The 12,827-nt window shown below is 37.7% G+C and overlaps 1 protein-coding gene across 5 annotated transcripts in view; it reads left to right on the top strand.

The window, feature by feature from the left end:
- The window catches only part of Frmd5 (FERM domain containing 5), a 238,372-nt gene that overhangs the window by 47,936 nt on the left and 177,609 nt on the right, over nt 1-12,827 (top strand). The window lies entirely within an intron of this gene.

Here is a 12,827-nt window from a genome sequence, read left to right as displayed (position 1 = left end):
CTTTGATCAAGTGTGTGATGTGTTACTAGAGTTTGAACTATAGGCCTTTGGGCTTGCTAGTCAGGTACCTTCTGCTGAGCTATATCTCCTGCTCTTTTATTGTACTAGTTACCTTTGATAAGGTCTTTCTGCCTGGGAGTGCTTGAACCCTAATCTTCCCAATTTTCACTTCCAGCTGCAGTAGAGCACTATGCTGAGCAAAGGAGTCTTACTGACTTTTCTTCCCAGAGCTGCAGTCATCCTGCTCTCAGCCTCCCATGTAGTTAGGATGTTAGGTGAGTCCTGCCATATCCAGCTATTTGCTGAGAAGCTATCTCAAGACCTTTTTTGCCTGAGCTGGTGTTGAACTATAACCCTTCCAAGCTCAGCTTCCCAAGTAACTAGGATTACAAGTGTAAGACACCAATGCCTGCCTTTTTAAAAAAATCAACATTTAAAAAAGAAAAATAAATTCTTCAGGTTAAATCTTCTGTGGAGGGCATGTGTATTGATTTTGTGAAGGACATAATAAAGAAGGGTAATGAGTACATTTGATGATGTAGGGAGATAATGGAAAGGTCACTACAGACAAGGACAGTAGGCCCAACTTAATGATGGCAAAAGGAGATTTAAGCGTGAGACTCTGTACATGGAGAAGACCAAAAGGAAACAAACCTTTGCACAAAGCTGAGAATGTGAGAATTTTAAGTGTTGTAACAGGGATGCAAATGACTGAACTCTTTTACAGCAAGTCCAATGTCCATCGGTCCTGTTCTGTAGTGAGCAAATAAAGCTCGTATGATCTCGGGTAGGCTGTTACCACAAGTCTAAGAGGAATTGGAGAGTGAGGCTCCTACTCTCCCCTGCAGCTTGCAAATTACAAGGAGAATTCAGTTCTCAGTACACAGTGCTCTTAAGAAGAACAAGTAGGATTGTTGATAGTCTAGAAATTGTATCAAGAAAGAAAGTGAAAGGGATTACATTGTTACAATTCTTTTGAAAAGTTCTACAGCTTTTCTTTTCACACATAGCGTTTCTTTTCCTTCCATTGATTGTATTCTACTTTATTTTTAATTAATTCTGCGTTGTGCAGAGTTAATTATCCCAGCCATTTCATTGAGTGCTCTGTTTCTCCCCTCACTTTGTAATGTGGTTGTCCAATATAAAATTTCTGAACATATACTTAATTGTCTCTGAGTTCTCTATCCTCATCCACTGATCTGTGTATTCCTGCGCTAGGCCATACCATTATTTTTACCATTTTATTAAAAATGTTCTTGACCATTTATGTTCTTCATTTTTTATTCATAATATGCATGTAGGATACGATTGGTATAGTTGATACTACTTCTGGGAACTAATATATAGTAAAAGTGGCCTTAAAACCAATACATATTATTAAAGGGTTTTATACCTGTCTACATATCTATACATCCACACACATATACACGTTCATAAACACGATAGAGTTGTGCCATGTATTAACATTTTGTCAGTGCTGGACCACAGTCACAATCTCATAAGACTGGAATAGAGCTGGAAAATTCCTATTACCTAGTAACATTGTGGTAGCTGTCATAAAGTTGTAGTGCCAACCCATTTCTCAGGTTTGTGGCAATACTGTGCTGCTAGTTATATAAAAGTATGGCACGTGCAATGCTGGTACAGTACATAATGTTAGGTAATGATAATGCATGACTGTCACAGGCTTATGTTTCTACTCTGGCATACTTCCTATCACTATTTCAGAGTGTACTCCTGTGAAACAGCATGCTACCCTGTCAGGAGCCGCATACATCCATGTTTGCAGTATATCTTGATTGCATCGTTCCATTTTGTGCTTGGTTTAATTTGATGTTGTTTAGTTCATTATGGCATCTACATGTACAAAATTCATTGCTAATGTTTCCCAGTTAGAGGCCATGTGAGTGACTGACCTGGAGAGGAAATTAAAAACCGTATAGGACAGTAGAAACTCAGGTAGTTATTGCTCACTGGTCAGGCATGTCCCATTCTACCAGAGCCATGATCTTGAGGAACAAGAGTAAAGTGCTAGAAGTTGTCAAAGGATTTACTTCATGGAAGGCAGAGACTGCAAAAGTTCAAGAAGAGCCTCTATCAGATAAGGAGAAATTTCTCAGGATCTACATGGAAAACCAAACACTGAAAGCATATTCTTCTCAGCACTGTGAAGGGTCACAGCTACAGCAAAAATTTTGTTTGTGATGTTGGAAGAAAAGGCTGGTCCTTTTTACATAATGTGAAAATGAAAGCAGCTGAAGAAATTTTGGAAAAATCTATATAGCTGACAAAAACTACTTGCCAGAGTACTTCTTCAAAAGTGATGGAAATTCCCTTTTCTGGATGCCTGACAAGACTTTCCTCCATAAGGAAGTCAAGTCAATGCCAGGTTTCAAGGCTTCTAAACACAGTATAGCAGTCTTTCTTGGGGGTCAGGTTGCTGGTACCAAATTGAAACGCTGATTTGGCATAGATTTGAACTCAGGCCTCAGGTCTCTGCCTTAAGTGAAATACTTTTTTTTTGTATTATAGCCCCAGCTGGCCTCAAACTCACAATTCACACGCCTCTGCCAGTGCTGGGATAACCGACATATGCCATCATGCCTGGCAAGTGAGATATTTTTAATTCTCATCAAACTACAGAAACTGAACTCCTGCCCCCTTTGCTTGCTTCCTCAGACACGATGAACATTAGGCTTCACTAATTGCTTTCTGTTTCTGTTGTGATCTTCTATAGTCCTTATAACTTTTTAAAGTAAAATATTATTATAGAGTTCATCTAATATATTACCATTTTTCTTGGAGATGGTTACAACATATATGGAAGATGGGCTGAGCATCTATTTCAGCTTCCTTTCTGTATGCTTTCTTATGCTATATGGACTGGAAAGTAAAAATGACCCTCAGTGCTTCCTTACCTTTAGAGAACACTCGTGCTACCGTTATTATTCCACTAAATGTAGTTACTCCTATGAGACCTGAATTGAGAACTGAGTTGGTGGAAAAGATGGTAGGATACACAGCAGCCATTTTGCTGGTACAGCTTCCAAGGGTGAGGTTTTCAGCTGTGTCTGGCCCCCAAGTTGCATCCCTGGATTACGTTGTCCAGAGCCAACACTTCTGGCAGCAACTTCCTGATCTCTTAACAGAAACTAAGGTCATGTGTTCTTAAGAGCCAGCATTCTCAGTGGTGGCTGCCTAATTCCTGGACTGTGGCACGCAGAAGTGTCCTGCTTCCCAAGCTTTCTGAGAATGGCAGCGGTGACAGTTACCTTAGCCCGCCAGCCCTGTGTAGATTCTGAGAGGTCTCCTTGAGATCTAGGATAAAACCTGCTCTTCTAGCTCTTCCAGTTACGTTGCTAGCAGCTAATTGTTAGCACTAAACGTTAAATCTCACTCTGCTTCGAACATTTCCCCATTTGTTAGGAAATGGAAAGGCTTGGAAAAAATTATATTAAGTGAAGTAAGCCAGGCCCAAAGAAACATAGGTCCCATGGTTTCCCTTATTTGCAATATCTAGTATAGGTATGAGTCAAGCTGAATCCTTCTTATACCTGCAAGTCCTCCTGTTATCCACCTTTTAACGTCTACTTCCTATTTCTTTATCTACCAGTGTTGTGTGAGTGGTGTGGTCCATGTGAGTGGTATATTATCTGAACCTGTGCAGCCATCTTACCCAGAATTCTCTGTCCCTTACATTGTTTTTCAATTTCTTTTCTGTCCTTGACATGTAAAACTGCCATTGATTTGCATAGTCACCTGAACTCTAACATTATAAAGCTGAAATATAGCAACATTTGTTAAACTGGAAGGAGAAATAAGACTGTATTTAAGATTCCAGTGCAAAGTGATTGGCCTAAGGAAATGTAGAAGACATAACACATTTTTATCCCACTGCAAGGTAATAAAGGTTATTCTCTTTGAAGACTATGATGAATTAATATGATCAAAAGTAGGAAGTATCAACTAGCTATAATAAATCTTACTCTTGCTCTTTTTCTTCTTTTATGTTTGATCATAGCCAGCTTGCTAGTTATATATGCCTAAGAATAAAGATCTTCTCTAGAATTTATACAGCAAAAATAAATATTCACTCTAGCCATCTTTGTGAAAGGGTTTTGAGACTCCAGCATTCTGTTCTATTAAAATGTTATTTGTATCTGATAGGAAACATCCTATTTCACAATTTTCCTGTCATGACTTGTTGCCACTCAAAACTTAACCTGTAATATTTGAGTATTGTTCAGGAAAATAAGTAGAAATAGCCTGAAAAATGAATCCTTCATCTACAAATTTAGTTCATTGTTCCTTTTATTTGAAGTTTCTTTAAAAAATCATGCCAGGGTCATAACAGAAAAATTCTTATGGTAAAATCTAAAACAGGCAGTAGAAATGTGTCTATATATTACAGCTGAAAAATAAATTATCCATAAGAATAAGAATTGGTCTTAGCACCAGTGGCTCCTGCCTGTGATCTTAGCCACTCAGAAAGCTAAGATAAGAGGATTGTGGTTCAAATCAGAACAATCTGTGAGACTCTTATCTCCAATTAACCTGCAAAAAGCCAGAAGTGGAAGTGTGGTTCAGGTGATAGAGTAGTCAAGCAAGAGCAAAAGCAGTTCAAGCCCCAGTATTTACATGGAGAAGGAGGAGAAGGAAGGGAAAGAAGGAAGAAGTAAAAGGAGAAAGGGAAGAAAAAGGAAAATTGGAAGGAAAAAGAAGGAAACTGGAAATGTTTCAAGTTTCTAGTATCATTCATGTCTTGTAAGTTGTAAAAATTACCAAAGAGCATACCTCATTTGCTCATTTTTGGCCTTCACCTTCTACTCTGTATAAATATTTTCCCATCTTTGTCTATGTGATTTTTTTTCTTCTGTCTTTTGGACACATCCATTTAAAGTTTAAATACTTAAGTGAGTTCCTTCACTGTCCATTTTGGCTTATTTAGAGATCTCTTTTTTGTTTAGGGATCAGATATATTAAATTTTGATTTGGGGAGGATTTAATTTTTTTTCCTCAGTCTCTTTATACTATTTGTCCAAGCTGGCCTCAATCTGTGATACTTCTGATTTAATGGTCCTGAGTAGCTTGCATTACAGCTGTTAGTGTGTTTGTTCTTTGCTAGAAATCAGTTCTAAGAAGGATCCTAGTAATTAACCTAGAACACTTCAAGTTAGAGGGTCTAGAACAATTTTTCTGCTAAATAAAGCACAATGGCTGTGAAAATTGGACGGGAAAAGGCTCTTTTCTGGGCTCTAGGTAGATCTACATTCATGGATTATTGTTAGGAACTTCAAGTTTCTTCTACAGTATCTCAATGCTCTCAGAAATGACTTTAAGCTGTCTTTCCCTGCTTGGAGTTAGTTGGATATTGCAGTAGAAACTGAGTTATATTACCTGGGGACTTCAGGGAATCTCCATGGATTACTTTCACTTCGTGTTTATTTTAAATTAAAAAGTGCCTTTCAGGTATGGATGACAGGGTAAAGACATAGTCGAGGAATTTCTGTCGCTCCTCAGTGTATTCTTCAGAAAGAGAACAAGGTTGTTGCTATAGTTCCATAGCTCCAGGGATAGTATCAAGGATTCGTTTGCCTATTACATTTTTGGGGGACAATGCATCTTATACTTGTAAGATCTGACTTACAATAAATCCAAATGGTCAGGCTTCAGGTTTATAAAATGTTTACTAAGTATATGAAAGGTGCGTTTTGACTTCAGAGGCATATGTCTTTTAACAGATGGAGCCTGTTTATTTTTTTTCCTTCTTCCTCTTTTTACATGGAGAAATGCTGGGGATTCAACCCCGGGCATTGTTTTTGCTAAGCATATGCTCTACTCCTGAAGGTGCACCCTGAGATCCAATGAAATTACTCAAATTGACTTTCTGATATGCTATGTAAGGGGCCTCTTAGTTCTTTTTTCCCCTTCAGTCATGGGGCCGAACTCGGGGCCTGGGCACTATCCCTGAGCTTTTTTGCTCAAGGCTATCATTCTACCACTGTAGAGTCTCAGTCCGTATTTCAAAGTTGTCAGTAACTATATTTCTTGAATTTCCCCCACCATTTCTTTTCAAACTCAGAAAGCTTGATGTGTCATTTTGATGCTATAACATATATTAGAGAAAATCTCAGGAAGAAGGTTCAGAGAGGTGAACTTTTAATAAGACTTTGGCGTATTTAGGATACTTTTTTTTTTTTTTTGCCAGTCATGGGACCTGAACTCAGGGCCTGGGCACTGTCCCTGAGCTTCTTTTGCTTAAGGCTAGCACTCTACCACTTGAGATCCACAATGCCACTTCTGGCTTTTTCTGTTTATGTGGTACTGAGGAATCAAGCCCAGGGCTGCATGCATGCTAGGCAAGCACTCTACCACTAAGCCACATTCCCAGCCCAACTTACTTAGGATACTTTTGTCCAGAAAAAAAATCATTGAATTAGTTCATCTGATTTTGATTATTATTTTTGATAACATCTGATTACAGTTTTGTGGAATTTCTCCAAGTGAATGGTAATTTATGGAACTTAGTGATGAGATTACATATATAAGTTGTTTTTATTGCTTTTAGATATACTCAAGAAAGGCAGAGATATCTTGGGCTTCCCTGAAGTCACTGCTGGAGCAGAGCAAATTCTCATCTACAGGGCAGGAGAATGGCCATGACAAGATTGGTGATAGTTTTATTCAGTAATCACGGTCAGAGAAAAGAATGCCCAAACAGATCATAAATGATGGTAGAATTTTTAAGATTGATGTGAAATAGTGTAATTTTTTAAGGATTTTTTTATTGTGAAAATACTGTACAGAGGAGTTATAATTACATGGGCAAGATAATGAGTACATTTTCTATCAAGCATTGTTGCCTCCTCCTTTGTTTCCCCTTACCATCCCTGTGTAATTTTTTTTTTTATCATCTTCATTTTCCACTTTTTTTTTCTTTAGAAGAAAAGCGCTGATTTCACCTGAACATCAGTTCTAAAGTAGTATTCATCAGACTGTCCTCCTTTCTAATGTCTATGAAATTTATGAACTTAGAAGTTATAGCTGAAACTTATCATCAGTTCCAAGGGCCTGAGGTAAAGCAGTTTAAAAACCAAAGGAACAAATCATCTTAACTTCTAGCTTGATATTCCATGTAAGAGCATGAGGTACTACAGGGTAGTAATCAGAAGTTCTCTGAAAAGTTGGTCATGTCAGATGTATTTCCTGTTCCTTCTGTGGTAGAACGTCAGACCCACAGACAACAATGAAATAGTTTTTTTTTCTTAATTTAAGTTTTTGATTTTTTGTTTTTTGGTCGATCATGGAGGTTGAACTCTGGGCTTGGGTGCTGACCCTGTGCTCTTTAGCTCAAGGCGAACACTCTACTTGAGCCACAGTGCCACATCTGGTTTTCTGAAGTGGTTTACTGTAGATGAGTCTCAAGGACTTTTCTGCCCAGGCTGGCTTTGAACCATGATCCTCAGATCTCAGCCTCCTGAGTAACTAGGATTACAGGTGTGAGCCACTGGCACCTGGCAAGCTTTTGATTTTGACTGATGTACCATTCTCACAATCTACGAAAAAAATGCTTTCTATGTGCTAAAGCAACTTCAGCAAATAAAAACAAATACCACATAAATCAAATTTACAACTTTCAAATGAATTGTTCTTCTTTTTCACTGGATTGGTTTTAGTATAACAGGGTTCAAGTAGGAAGAAATGCAAAAGTGAAAAACTTCCCTTCAAGGATTCAAACTGGCGGTTACTTATCTGTTGCTTAAGCCAAATCTAGTATCACCCATAATGTGTTTCTAATTTACCTTAATATCACTGTGTTTTACTATGTCCTGTCAGTTCTTTCTTCAAAATTCTCTGGCCCTCCCTTATCTTCTCTACCACTTTTTTAGTTCAGGCCCTCACTATTTTTGTCTGAACTATAGTGTCTATTGTTCTGATCTCTCTGTCTCTAGACAGTCCTTTCCTATTCTCTTGACATAGTGATTTCACAGAGATCTTACTAAAACTCAGTGTGTTCATACCATTGTTGGAATCCTTTGGAGGATTCCATTATTGTCATAATATAACTTAAACCACTTAATGATGGTTTATAGGTCCCTTTATGAATGTTCCCCTCTATACCTGCACACAACTCTGTCCTGGTATTCGCCATGTTGAACTATCTGCATACCTCTGAGACATCCTATCTGTTGCAATTAAGCCTTCACACATTCTTTTCCCTTGAAATATACTCTTTTCTTCTCAGAAGCTCACTTATTCATTTAATAACTACTTTTTACTGCTTAGTGTGTTGGTAGGTACTTTTTGAAATGCTGGATATAGTAGTGAAAAGTATCAATAAACATTCTTGTGCTCATGGAACTTCACATTCTAACAAAATCCAGGACTGGATGAGGCACTTTGGTCTTCAAACCGTGATCTATTCTACTTATTGGCACTGGGAATTGAACCCAGGCCCTTATAAATTCTATGTATGTGCTCTATCACTGATCTATACTCCCAGCCCTTTAAAAATATATATTTATCACAATATGAAACAGAGTACAATCTAGGTGGGTTTGTTTGTGCATGTGTGTGTGTGTGTGTGTGTGTGTGTGTGTGTGCGCGTGCATGTGCATGTGCCAGTTCAGGGTCTTGAATTCAGGGCCTGGGCAGTGTCCTTGAGCTTTCTGAGCAACAACTCTACTTCCAGCTTTTTTGGTGCTTAATTGGAGATAAGTCTCATGGACTTTCCTGCTGAGGCTGACTTAGAAACACAGTACTCAGATCTCAGCCTCCTTAGTAGCTAGGATTACAGATATAAGCCACTGGCAGCCAGCTTTCTGTTATGTTTTATTTTTGTCCTGTGCTCTTGTTCCCAAGTCCTTCCCAGGAGATGGCACCAATGCTAATATATAAACTATCTTCTTTTATCCATTGTGAAAAATCTGCTGTTCTGAAAGAAGCTGAACTTTATTCATGAAAAGTAAAAATGAAAGTTTAAAATGTTATTAGTCTTGGGGATATTACATTCCAAAAACAAACAAAAACAAGAACAAAAAAAGAGAAACTTTCAGCTTGGGGAATTTTGATAGCAGATTGTCCCAAATCAAATTTTAGCTTGAGAGAAATCTGAATTTTTTTTAACTGTTTACAAAAAAAGACAGATTAAAAGTGGCTTAAATCCAGATGGTGATAGTACGTGGTAATGTAGTATTCCTTCTTAGTTTTTGCTTTGTTTTTATTTTTTGAGATAGGGTTTTACAATGTAATCCAGTTTGGCCTTGAACTCAACATGTTCCTGCCTCCGTTTCCTGACTGCTGGGATTGCAGGTTTGCCTAAATCTTGAAGTCAGTGGCCTTCTGTTTTTAACATAGTGACTGATTTCATGAGGAATTTTGAGCGCCTTGATACAATGTAATTATTCCTTGTTATCAACCAGGAAAAAGAGTACTATTTAGTTATCTTGGATCTTGGGGAAGTTGGTAAGCCATTCTGGAGGAAAAGTACCATTATCTAATAAATCAAAGGCCATAATTTAAAAAAAAAATACTTGTACGGGGCAGACTCTGTACAAAGCTCTGTTGATACCTTGTGAATCTCATTGGGAGAACTGGTTGAATCTGAGTTTGTAAGTATATGTAGTTAGTGTATGACGATTTCTTGCTTGAGACTGGAGCCAGAATTGGAATTTAAATGAGAGAAGTAAATGCTCTCTGAATAGAAGTAAGAATATTCAGTAGCATGGAAAGGTAAGGAAGGAAATGAATAAAAGATACATTCATGGCAAAGATAGAAAAGTTAATATGGAGTAGAATGCAGAAAGTGACTGAGCTTAAACTCAAAATATTGCAGAAATGGTACATGAGGAAACTGTGTTGAAATAATGTGTAGTATTAACTAAAGTTGGCCTTGTGGCATAGCAGAGGAGGAGACTGTGAACATGTTTTAGATTTTTAGAAACACTCTGTACCTTAAAATACTGTTTCATTTACTAGTAAGGATTGACATTCCTTTATGGAAATCCTTGACTTTGTACAATGCAGACATACCTACAAGAGAAAATCTTTATAATCTCTATAAATTAACTTGGTCTGCTCTGAAACTTGGCTCAGGATAGACCTTGCTACTTATGCGGAGTTACCTGGGGTGGTTTAAGATGTCTATGTGCAGAAGTTTTCATAATTACTTCCTTAGTTTCTTCACAGTCTAAATCTGAAGTGCAGTTATTGGAATGTATGAATCCTCCGCGACTACCACCCCTAGTAAGCTTCACTAATCTCTTAGATGTTTTCCCTCTGAAGACAGTGTCACAACAAAAAAAGAGGAAGAGGACAAAGTTGAATCCACAATGAACTGACACTTAAAAAAAATTCCTCTAATTTCTCAAAGTAAACCTTTAAAAGCTATGTGTGTATTTGAGAAAAAAAGGTAAGATTTATTAGTATTAAATTTAGCAACTACTTTTAATTTGGGTTATAAGTACCTTAGATGAAGGAAGTAGTTCACACTGGATAAGAATCTCTGATTACACTGTTTTCCTTCTGAGATAGTCATTGTGTCCCCCCACCCCGTCCTTCCCTGGCCAAAAAGATGTCTTCATGATTTGTAATTCTTTCGACTCAGCCTCCTAAGTGTAAGGATTACAGGTATACACTACCATACTCTTCCCTGTTGTATTTCATAGCTATTCCCATGTATACTTGTTCCCTTAAGTCTCTAGCTTTCATGAGTGGTAAGGTTCTGGTAGACCATGTTGACAGAGTTGCAAACAGAGAAGCACACTCCAGCATCCAGAAGAAACTTAAAAGGAACCTCACCCTTGACTTGTCTCAGAGAATGTTAACAAAAAATCTGAGTTGTAAGCCATAGCAAAACTTCTCACTGTCTATCTGTCTATACCACATTTAATCTTTTAATCCATTCATCTGTTGTAGGACATCTGGGCTATTGGGACATTTTTTGTTTTTTTAAGTGCCTATCCTCTGGCTGTTATGGCCCTGTAGTCATGGTGCAGGCTCTGCTAATTTTTGTTAAAGAAAGGAACATCCTTCCTTTTCTCCTAATAAAGCATTTCTTTTCATCTTTATCCTGCCACTTCTGGTTATCACAGTGTCATGTGACTCACTGTCATGAGAAAGGCTGGAAATCAAATAAGCTTGATGGAGCAGGGCCTATTCCCAACAAGCACTAACTTGGACCTCAGTGCCTCATTATCTGTTCTGTCCAGTCAGATACTTATTAGTACAATCTAGAGAAGGGAAGAGTTTGTCTTTGCTTCTTGTGTGTACTTTTTCATCCTGATGATTGCCTTAGAACCCCCATCTGTCCCTTACTTAACTACACTTGGAGCTCAATGAAAACTGTTAACTTGGGTATGGTGCTACACACCTGTAATTCCAAATCCAGAAAGCTGAAGCAAGAGGATCATGAATTTGGGGCCAGTCTGGTTACATAGGCCCTGACTCAAAATAAAATAACCCTACACCTACTTTCACAATTTTTTCTTGCAAGTGTTTGAGAGTTCAGGATTCCCCTCATCTGATTTTTCTTGCTCTCTTTCCTTTGAGAAATCCTCAAAATTTGTGATCTTTCTCTCACTGAAAATTTGAATTTTTTTTTTTTTTTTTTTTTGGTCCGGTCATGGGGCCTGAACTCTGGGCCTGGGCGCTGTCCCTCAGCTCTTCAGCTCAAGGCTAGCACTCTACCACTTGAGCCACAGCGCCACTTCCGGATTTTTTTCTTTTTGCTTATGTGGTGCTGAGGAATCGAACCCAGGGCCTCAGGCATGCAAGGCAAGTGCTCTACCACTGAGCCACCTTCCCAGCCCCTGAATATATTTTTAATACATTATTTAATTGGATTTGGGATGGAAAGGGTTTAGATAGGCACACAAAGTTTCTCATCTCAATCCACTCACAGCTTTTATTATTTTACATGTATCTATTTCTACATACTGTCATTCTTCTATGTTTGATTGGCTCAAAATGTTATTAAAGATATGCACATTATTTATACTTTACTAGGAGGAAAACATCCCCAGTGAAAGATAAGTTGATTTTGTAAGTCAATCCCACGTTTAAGAGGATACCATGAAATGTGAAATAGATGCCTGAGTGGCACAAATGACTACTGTTTGTGATGAGAGTTGATGTGGATAGCAAAGTGTATTACTTGTTTATATTAAATGTAGCACATGTGGGTAGTTTTGATATATTTCTGTGTATGAGAGGAATATATTACATTTGTTTATAATTTGACTTAAAATTCAATATTTTGTGTTTTGTATCATGGTAAGCACATTTCAGAATTGCAAAACAGATATCAAGCTGGTGGACTCCAGGCCAAATTCAGCCTACAGGCCTATTTTTATTTAGTCCTTACAATATGAGCTCACTATGTGTTTTTAAAAATTGAATTTAATTGCCAAGACTTAAATGTCAAGCTATTGTACAAAGAGGTCCTGATTTGCAGCTTCTCTTGAAAAATCAGATGATTTAACAAAGTTGGGTCCACATTGCTCTATGACAATAAATTATCTGAGCTAGATAGAGGCTGCCATTGTTAGCTGGTGGTTCACCACAATTTAACTCATTCCCTATGGTCTTCTGAGCCTGTCTCTTTATTGTTTCCTTATGGATCCTTAACACTATCAGGTCTTTATAATCATATAATCACTTTAAATTAGCACAAATTGTTGAGGGAAATAAAGTTCTGTAATTATCAATTTCCCTTCTTTTTGAAACACAAATATGTAATTCTATGATTTTTCAACTCTATAAATGTTTTCCCACACTGACATTATAATTTGGAGGTGGGATGTAGATCTTGACAGATAAGAAAAGTA

The sequence above is a fragment of the Dipodomys spectabilis genome, unplaced genomic scaffold, assembly GCF_019054845.1.
Source record: "Dipodomys spectabilis isolate Male_0828 unplaced genomic scaffold, ASM1905484v1 ptg000108l, whole genome shotgun sequence".
In the NCBI taxonomy this organism is placed as follows: domain Eukaryota; kingdom Metazoa; phylum Chordata; class Mammalia; order Rodentia; family Heteromyidae; genus Dipodomys; species Dipodomys spectabilis.
The sequence above is the reverse complement of the archived record's forward strand: the minus strand, read 5'-3'. Positions and strand labels throughout refer to the sequence as shown.